General features: G+C 34.4%; 1 non-coding gene across 1 annotated transcript; it reads right to left on the bottom strand.

The window, feature by feature from the left end:
* Nucleotides 1-2,180: 2,180 nt before the first annotated feature.
* On the bottom strand, nucleotides 2,181-2,252 carry TRNAH-GUG. The gene has a single exon. It is a non-coding gene; the product is annotated as a tRNA-His (tRNA).
* Between the last annotated feature and the right edge of the window lie 7,388 nt (nucleotides 2,253-9,640).

Below are 9,640 nucleotides of genomic sequence, written 5' to 3'. Positions count from 1 at the left end.
AATTATGATTCCCGTCCGTAAGTTAAATATCTTTGTAGTTACGAATGGGAATTGATGATCTTCCAGCCGTACGTTGGATATTATCAACTTATTACGGCTGGAGAATGTAAAACTCCTAACTGTATTTTAATCTGAAAAACAAAGTTCCTAGCTATATGGATATTTTCCTAGACCGTAGAATGTGTAATGAAAACAAATTTCTCAGCCGATATTAGAATTTCCTAACCTTTAGTTTGTTTACGCGTGACTTGTATCTTGATTACGAGCCGTAATAAATGTGCCTAACATTTAGAAAATAAAATTTTATCCTTTTGTCATTTCTTCTAAATTAAAGTTGGGAGTTCATGAATTCTCAGTTATAGAAAGAGCTCACAACCGGAAACTCATAAGCTACTAACAGTAAATAGTACTATATGAGGGCAATTTAGTCCTTACAAATAATTTATAGATGAAAAGCTTTTGCATAAACTATTTGATTATCTCGTTATCTTATCAGCCCTCAAAACTTCCTTTCTGCAGCCCCAAATAATCACGATTGCTAAAAGGGGTTATCGGGTTTAGCAACGGGGTACCGTTTGAGTGATCCGACGGTTAGGTCGGATATAACTCTTTTGTCTCGTACGAAACGATACTCCCTGCTAATTCCGGTCACCCTTTTAGCAATCATGCAAAAAATAGGATTCGTAATTTTAGTGTGAATGCATGGGAGTCGACATAATCCCACATAAATGAATCTGTTAGAGATAGTGATACTTTAACAATTTGCTACCGAAATAGTTAGGCAATCTGTGTTCGCTACTTCACGCCAAACTATATTTCCTTTAGTTAGGGTACAAACTAATCCAACTGATTACGATGTCCAAGTCCTTGATAATATGATGGTAACTAATACGTCAATTCATCGGGTTATGACATCTGATAAGAACCCTAATTACAACTTGTAATAATTGACATTACAATTCAGTAATAAGTTAGAAAAACTAAAGCCTAATTATGTTTCCAAAATTAGTTTGTTCTTCTTTTCTTTTTTCTTTTTTGTCCATGGCCTCATTAACAATGAGTTACAATGGCTTCAACGTCAAGAAAGAAATGTTTCACAAAATGGACCACTACTTTTTTTTGCTCAAAACCTACTCAAATTGAACATCTAGTACTCAAAGAATCATGACAGGAGTAAATATGAGAAGAAATGTTTCTAGCCCTTAGATATTCGATTGAGATTATCTTCGCGATGAATATCAACGGTAGTAGAGATGGTTTGATTATAAACTTCTGTTTTAAGCAAAAATGATAAAAAAAAGTTTTAACTCTAATTATAAAATAGACTTTAATTACACATTTAAAGTAAAGATTAACCTCTTAACAGTGACGTCCTATCAAAGTTTGATCATTTCATTTCTTAGAGCAACGACTATGGAATGTGTTTTTTTTAACACTCATCCACTGCCCAAACGAGTGAGACATGAGCTGAAAGAGGGAGTTGGTGACCGTGGGAAAGGAAAATAATAGTCTAAGCGAATGTGAAGATAGACGTTTGCTTTTCTTTTTATTATTAAATAATATCTGGAGTGTTTTTTATTATTAAAAACACATTCTTTTCGAGAAAATATGCATGTAAGCGGGTAATGTTATGCCTCCTGTGCTGAAAAATACAACAAACGGTTGATCATTAGCCGTTTCTCCATTTTTCTGCAAACGGTACATTTTCAACCGTTCAGTGAAGACTTTCAAGCTCTCACTCGTTTGAATGAGTGTATGAATGATTCAAGAGAAAAATGTACCCATCCACTGCTCAAAGTAGCATCAAATTTGATCAAATGGAGTGAGACTCATTCAAATGGAGTGAACCCAAAATGGTGTCGCTGTGGACTTTGAAACATGTGGTGATGGAGTTAAATAATGGGAAACCCATAGATGCTGGTTTGCCCGCAACAAATGTTTTCTTCCCTTCAATTCCTGGTTGGCTGGTTTAACTCTAATATGAAAAGCTCAGAACAGATCATGTATATAAACATTTAAGACGTTCACATTTCAGACCAAACCTAAAATACCTTAATAAAAAAACAAATGTTTTGGTTGAAAATTCTTGCATATTTTAATCTTGATCGCTTCTTATAAATAAAGAGGTCCGATCTTGGTTGGGAGAAAAACATGAATAAAAAAAATGGAAAAAGTAAATTTGTGGCTGCTGGGATTCGAGCCCAGGTCTCCACGGCCACAACGTGGAATTCTTACCACTAAACTACAGCCACAGGTGCTGACAATTTCTCATCAGTAAATTATTTAAACAGTATAAAATCTTCTTGCAGATAGAAAACAAATGGAGTATCCGAGAACCGGGGAATGCATATTGTGGAGGCACTTTTCTGATTCTGACTTGAAGTGAACATATATTATGATGCGTTCGACATCAACGACACTGGAAGAATCAGAACAAGAATGAATAGTTCAAGCCGACACCAACAACATCGAGGTAACAAAACAATGTAACCAGAGATAAACCTACAGGAGATGTATATCAAAACTCATACCTCGAGCGGTCCCTGTAGTAGAAGCTCTGGTTTCGTTGGTCAACTGATGGCACAGTATGCACCAGGACAGCTTTTTCACATCAATCCAACATCACAAGAATCGCCAGAGTTTCCAAAAGATCGAAGCGAGCAAATTAAGGCGACATGTGGTGTAATTGCGTTTGCACTTTCGCAAAGCAATGTAAACAGTAAAGTTGTAAACCTATTCAGAGTTCAACTTTTCTTACCGAGCCCACTAACGCGAGCAACTCGGGGAGCCCATTAAAATCATCTGGTTTCTTTAGAAGCCAGTAGCGCAGAGGCCAGGATGCGCTCTATACTAGACACGAATGAGTTGGAAGCGGCTACCCGAAAACCAAAAACAGAGCCTTTTCCCCAAGCAAGTTAGGGTGGGTTAGAGATTTTATCTCATAAAAATAAATATAGTAGATGTTTTGCCGGCTTGCCAGAGCCTCGACACAACCCACACATGTAAGTTGGTATGGTAATTACGGGTTCAAACCCCTACCTCCGCAATGGGAGGGAGCATTAGAACCATCACGGAATTGGTTAAAAAGACCAAAATCAACAATTTCTGGGTGAAAAGGATATCTAGATTTTGATACTGTTGAAATTGACAAAAATGTAAAAATAATCAGGATGTAAACAGTTTCATCCTACGCATTTTCAAATACTTTTTCTTATTTTTAATTTACACGGGATGCATCCAGTTTCATCCTCGCTATTTTTTATGTTTAAGCCAGGATGAGTCCAGTTTCATCCTTCCTATTTTTTTTGTGTCCATTTCACCCATACTAATTTTTACTCGTCCATTAGAACCATGTTTTAAAAATATTTGGACAAATAACCCATTTTCCGTAGAACCATCAGACCACTTGAAAGCGTTAAATTAGGTTTCTACGGCCGTTTGGCAAACTATAGATTTTAGCCATATCGGTATATCATGTTGTATCATTGTAATTTAGTCTAATATAATTTCCCGTTTCGGAAATAATTCTATCTTTTTATCTAGGTTTTTTATATTGAATAAAAAAAATATTTAGTAAAATATCATAAGCTCTTCGATTTTTGTTAAGCTTATTTAATATGTTTTTGTGTATTTTACATTCTTGAATTCTCGGAAAAAAATTACACACATTTTGTTTATTACATTTTTGAACAAAAATATAAAATTATCTCAATAGATTAATTTTGTTATCTACTGATAAGTTAATATCTTTTTGTATTGATAGAATTTGGGTGGTCTACGACTATATATATCTTTTCTTAATCGGAAAAGAAATAAATTAGAACAACAAGAATCTATAAAAGTTATTATAAGAGATAGATTAGGAAACAAATGAAAGCAATGGAAAAGAATTTTTAAAAAGTCAATCAATAATACTATCCCGATTCAAACAAAATTCGAAATTACCATGGATTCCATTCCTAATTGTTACAACCTATGATAACACTAATGACTTAGCTTCCCAATCCCAAAAAACTTTCTATTTTAAAGTTGTAGTTCTTTCTTTCGAAAGATTTGTGAAAATAAGAGAGTACCAAGTACACCACAAACTTTTTCGTTAAGGAACCTATATATTATTTTCTAGCATGAACTTCATCCCAAGTTTAAACCAGACAAGAAAATATCCTTGGATAATCTCTTAAAATGAACTCTTGAATCACAAGGATTGATTCACATACAACTTGCTTGTACTTTTAATTATAACGATTAATATTTATTTATTAGATAAAAAGTACTTTTACAAGAAATTAGTTGGAAGCCTAACAACAAGTTGAACTCCAACAATGTACTACATTAGTTGAACAAGTTGCCGTGTTATCCCTACCAGTGAGCCTCATGAGGAACCATCCAAAGGGCCCGCAGAAGATACGAGGGATGATTATGTCGCAATGGGGGAAATCTAACTCTACCTTCCATGTCAGATCTTGTAGTATTGCGCCATCGAGGACTCGATCCTGGGACCTCCTAGGGCGCAAATAACAGTAACATCATTATAATACGGAAAATAAAAGTAAAAAACAAGACAACAAAATTTTTGTTAACGAGGAAACCTGCAATCTAGCAATAAAATCTCAGGACCTCGTCCACTTTGAACGTACACTGTATTAAGACGCTACAAACACTAGCCTACTATATGACTTCGCTCCGGAATGTAATTGAGACATATTAAACCCTCCAAGCTAGTATGTTGTTGTTGTTCTCACACGTCTCTTGGTTCTCGCAAGAACCTACATACTTGGTTCCCCTAGCTAATGTCCTTTACACCACTAGGAGTTTTTCCATAATGCATCGCAAAAACTAGCGATACCCTGCCTCCAACAGGACGCCTAGTGATTTTATTTCGATTATTCAAGAACAAGGATAGGAATTTGTTCCCTGAATTTAGACGAATCTAAATCCAGGCTTAGGGTTTATACTCTTCAGAACATATTGAGATACCTAACTTCTATCTGCACAAGAATCAAAACTAGAACTTAATCTAAGATGTGTTCTTGTAAAAAACTCACAAACATGATTTCAATAGATAAGAGTTATATTCAATCATGTTTGTAGTTTTCTATCAAATATGGTTTTGATATGCAATTCTTGAATGACCTTATATCAAAATAAAAGAATCTCGTAATAAACAAGAAATATAAGCACAAACAAATATAGATACATGCTACGAAACTATCTTTCTTTCAAGATAGATGAGCCTGTGATATACGAACCTCAAGTTAAGCCTTCCAAGGTCGAACATTAGATCTTGAAGATCTTTAGGTCTTTGGAGGACAACCTTTTGCAACAAGATACACATGAGTGTATGGATTTAAGTTTTCTTGTGTTGCCAGTGTCTGCAATTTATAGTGATCAATCAAGCCTGGATTGCTTAACATGTAAGCAATGAATTTATTACAACCCAAGATAATTCACAATTAATGAATTGAAGTCGTTTCCTAAGATACACGAATTTTGTCGTTGGAAAGAACTATACTTACAACTAGGTTCTTTCCATGCTTTGAAGACGATTGTTAGCTCAAGTGAATTCTATGAAAAGAATATTTAGAGAACTGCTCGGTGGAACTCACAAGTTTTGTTATCTTAAGCTTGTTGACAATGTTAGATGCACAAAACTATATCTTTATTTCTATTCTACTTAAGTAAAGTTGGACTAGGATTATAGTATGGTAGTTGAGTATATCAGACATCATTGAATAACTTTCAAAGAATTATGACTAAACTTCATCGACAAAGAGGTAAGTGAAGACTGGACTATTCTATCTAAAAGAGACTATGTTGTAGGACTTTTAGTAGATTTAATTAAAGAATAAAATTCTAGCCAAGATTGTCTTGGTAAATCTATTGAAATATGATTCAAGCAATGGATGTTCATAGATACTCAGCAGTCTTAGTTTAAAACAATTTATTGTTCAAGAACTATCTTTTCCTCAATTGCATCATTTAAAAATTTCCCAAGCAATAATATTTTATATCCATGGAAATAGAGAATGCTTCAAATCATGAAAAGAGAGTTTTCAGAACTACTGAAATCTGAACACATGGTAGGTACACATACCCATTACGAGTACCCTGCTCAATTGAGTTCCGGAATAAGGTAGGTATGATACCCAATACGTGTATCCTAAGGTTCTTAAATTCATAAAGAGGGGAGGTACGTATAACCCAAGGGCCTGAGTTCGTGAATAGCTTAAGGGTACACATTCCTGGTACACTATCTTATCTACCTGAATTCACGAACTGGTTCATAGGTACGTGTCCTTTACACATACCTACGTGGTACGAATTAAGCAGATGTTCATAAACTATTTTCACGAATATGTTTGGCATTTCTACAACTTCCAAGAACATCTCTAAGACATCTTTGATCACTAAATCACTTTGTATAGTTGTATCATGATTCAAGTCTTAAGTGTTAAATGAACATGATTATACTTATACATTCACAAGGCATACTTTTCATGAACTATTATTATACATGGTTAAGGTACCCTGGAATGTATATTCTTATGTAATTCCAAGACACTTCTCACATGCTCACATGAACTCCTAACAACAGTTTTATCTAAAAAGAGTAAGTGTTTTGCTTGATTCTCGAATTATCTTAGCTTAATTGAAAGCAACATCTAGTCTTGAAAGTATATAAATAGAGAGACACAAACAACTGGGAAATTCAATCCTTAACGCTTTTGTATACTAGTTGTATGATAGAGTCATCCTTTATTAACCTATGTGTTAGAGCATAGCTCGGTTGAACCCACCAAGCATTGGTATATCAAGTTTGTCTTTCATATTTTAGTGAATCAAACTCAGTTTAAGAGTCGCTTGATTATGTACTAGAGTCAACTTCGTATAGGTTATATTGAAAGTATTAGGGTATGAGACATTACAAGTATTGCGGAGACTTGAAGATGTGAAGAAGCGAGGAGCTACAACGATAACATCATCCTTCCACTTGAGGTTAGTGATATTTGACTTGAACTATTTCATTCCTTAATGTATCTTTCAAGTCGTGCATATTGAAAACAAAACTACGAAGCATGTTTGAACTCTAGATAGACATAGTATTAAGGAATACAATACGAGGTTTATTTCTTAACCATTAAACTTTGTAGATAAGACATCGACATAATCGTTTGAATGCTATTGTGATTATGTATGGGTATGAGGTGAGGATTTCATCCTAGGAAACAATTTTTACATGTGTTTTAAGGAAGTACATCCATGAACTTGTTTTGTGAATCGAAAAGGAAATCGTCAGGCATTATTGGTATTGTTATTCATTGCATATCTTTTGGACAACTAATATGTGTGATTAGTATAACTGCTCATGACTTGTTTGTGTTCTTGGTAAAACTATTCACAAAAGCCTGACTTATGTATTGGTATGACTTTTATTAGTGAAACCGATCTTAAGTAATCACCTGAGATGGTACGATCGTGTTTGTGATTTTTTGGTTGACCAAATCTGGGTAAAGGGGAATCGATCCTAGTAAGAGGTGAAACACATCACAAAGGGGAATCGATTCTTGTATGAGGTACAACAGGTTTATAGCAGAAATGGGAATCGATCCTATGGACATGTGTAACACGTTTTTAGGCAAAGGGAAAACGATCCTATGGACATGTGAAACACATTCAAGTTAGATACCATATATATATAGGGAACCGATCCTAGTACCTAGTCAATCGAATTTTTGGAAAGCTAGTGTGACTATGCACAATACTCACATGGAGGTAGAACTGAAACTTGTTTTGCTAGAACCGTTAAACCCATGATTTGTGATTGAATGTTCTTTAATCAATCACATAGTTCTTGAAAGTCAGATGAACCAATTCTAAACTTGTTTGGAAGTGTGGCAAATCGGTTTCAAGGTTGTAAGTATGAAATAGGACTTACAAAGTAAGGATGTCGACATACTTTGAACACGTGCAATGAATGTTTAATCTTTTATTGTTCAAAGTTATTTCCTTAATAGATAAAGGAAGAGAATCCTAGGATCAAATATATATATATATGTTAAGAATATTTTATTTAAGGTTTTTAATTATATTTTAGGAAAATGAGAATTAGTAATGTGCATTTACTAATTAGAGATTTTCCAAGAGATTTTCGATCAATATTTTGGACACATGAATTATGGAAACCGAATCTGAGCGTTAATGCATATCTTGAGAATATTTTCGGTTTGGGAAATTCCTTGCTGTCCAAACTTCCTTGTCTATAAATACTTGAAGTTTGCATTTCTAGCAAACTAATCCTTCATAACAACAAACTTCCTCTTGTTGTGCTGCTACTGGTGAAGCCGTCTATTTGGAGAGGAGAGTAACCTAATTAGGTGAAATCTCTTATGGCCGCTCAGTTTAAAGTCTTCTTTGGGATTGAGAAGCTCTACTAGTATCGTTGGTGGGAAACTAGATAATTGCGGTTTATATTTTGTTTTCAATTGATATTATTGATTAAGATTCACTCAAACTAGATCGAAGTTTCGACATGGATCTTTAGACTGTTTGTAGATCTAAAGTCGATCTTGTGATAATCCATTGTTAACAGACTCCATTCTGTGCTGATTGATCACAAGAGATTCAAGTTGATTGTGTGCAGGTATTTATTGAAGATCTAAGAAGATTTAAAGACAAAGAAGATATGAAGATTTCTGATTTGGGGTTCATAATCTTTGGTATGCACAATACTTGTTTCGGTATAAGAGGATCCAACTATAATCGGTTTTATCCTTGTGATAACTAGATTGATTAGTTGTGTAGATCGGAATCAATAAAATTCTATGTGATTAAAATTATTGATTGCAAAATCTTAACAATTACTTCGGTAATTGAGAATAAGATAGATCTAAGGACCTGACGAAGGAGTTTATTGAGATAAACATAAGATCCTTTGTCGAACTCATATCACTTGGTTGAAGAGAGTTGCTACCAAACATATTTGTTGTTCCTTTACTGTTTGGAATACGAACCAAAGGAATTGTTCCAAGTACGTGACTTATTTATAAGTTGGAGGCGTGGGAATACAGACAAAACTAGGTGAACTATAAGTTTAGTTGTTTGGTCTCAACTATACGAAGTTAGGTTATTTTGTATAACGGCTTAATCCTGAGAGTATTCAATTCTGGACAAGGTCCCGGGGATTCTGCATTTGCGGTTTCCTCATTAACAAAATCTTGTCGTGTCATTTACTTTATATTTCCACATTATAATTGTTTTTATTATAATTAAAGTAAATCGCACAAACTTTAGTTCTTATTTACTTGATAAGCAATTTTGTTGTGTTTGGTTAAGTCCGAACCTTTTTATCAAGTAAACATACTTCGTTGTTGTATTGTCTTGATCTCGTATCCATAGACGATCACACGAAGTGTGAACCGATTAGTTGTATTGTCTCGACTCAGTCCATAGACAATCACTTTCGGAAAAAGGACTTATAAGTAGGAAAGTTTTAGATTGAGGTATATTTGGGTACCCTCGTCTTTTCAATTTGTATCAGAGCAGGCAAACACGAAAAGATCTAACAATCTGTGTTTGGGGGATCCAACCTATAAGATATGAGTCAAAATAAGAAAAGCACAGCTAAACTTATGAAGAAATC

This window comes from Papaver somniferum, chromosome 3 (genome assembly GCF_003573695.1).
Source record: "Papaver somniferum cultivar HN1 chromosome 3, ASM357369v1, whole genome shotgun sequence".
In the NCBI taxonomy this organism is placed as follows: Eukaryota; Viridiplantae; Streptophyta; class Magnoliopsida; order Ranunculales; family Papaveraceae; genus Papaver; species Papaver somniferum.
This window is presented reverse-complemented; position numbering and strand designations above follow the sequence as displayed.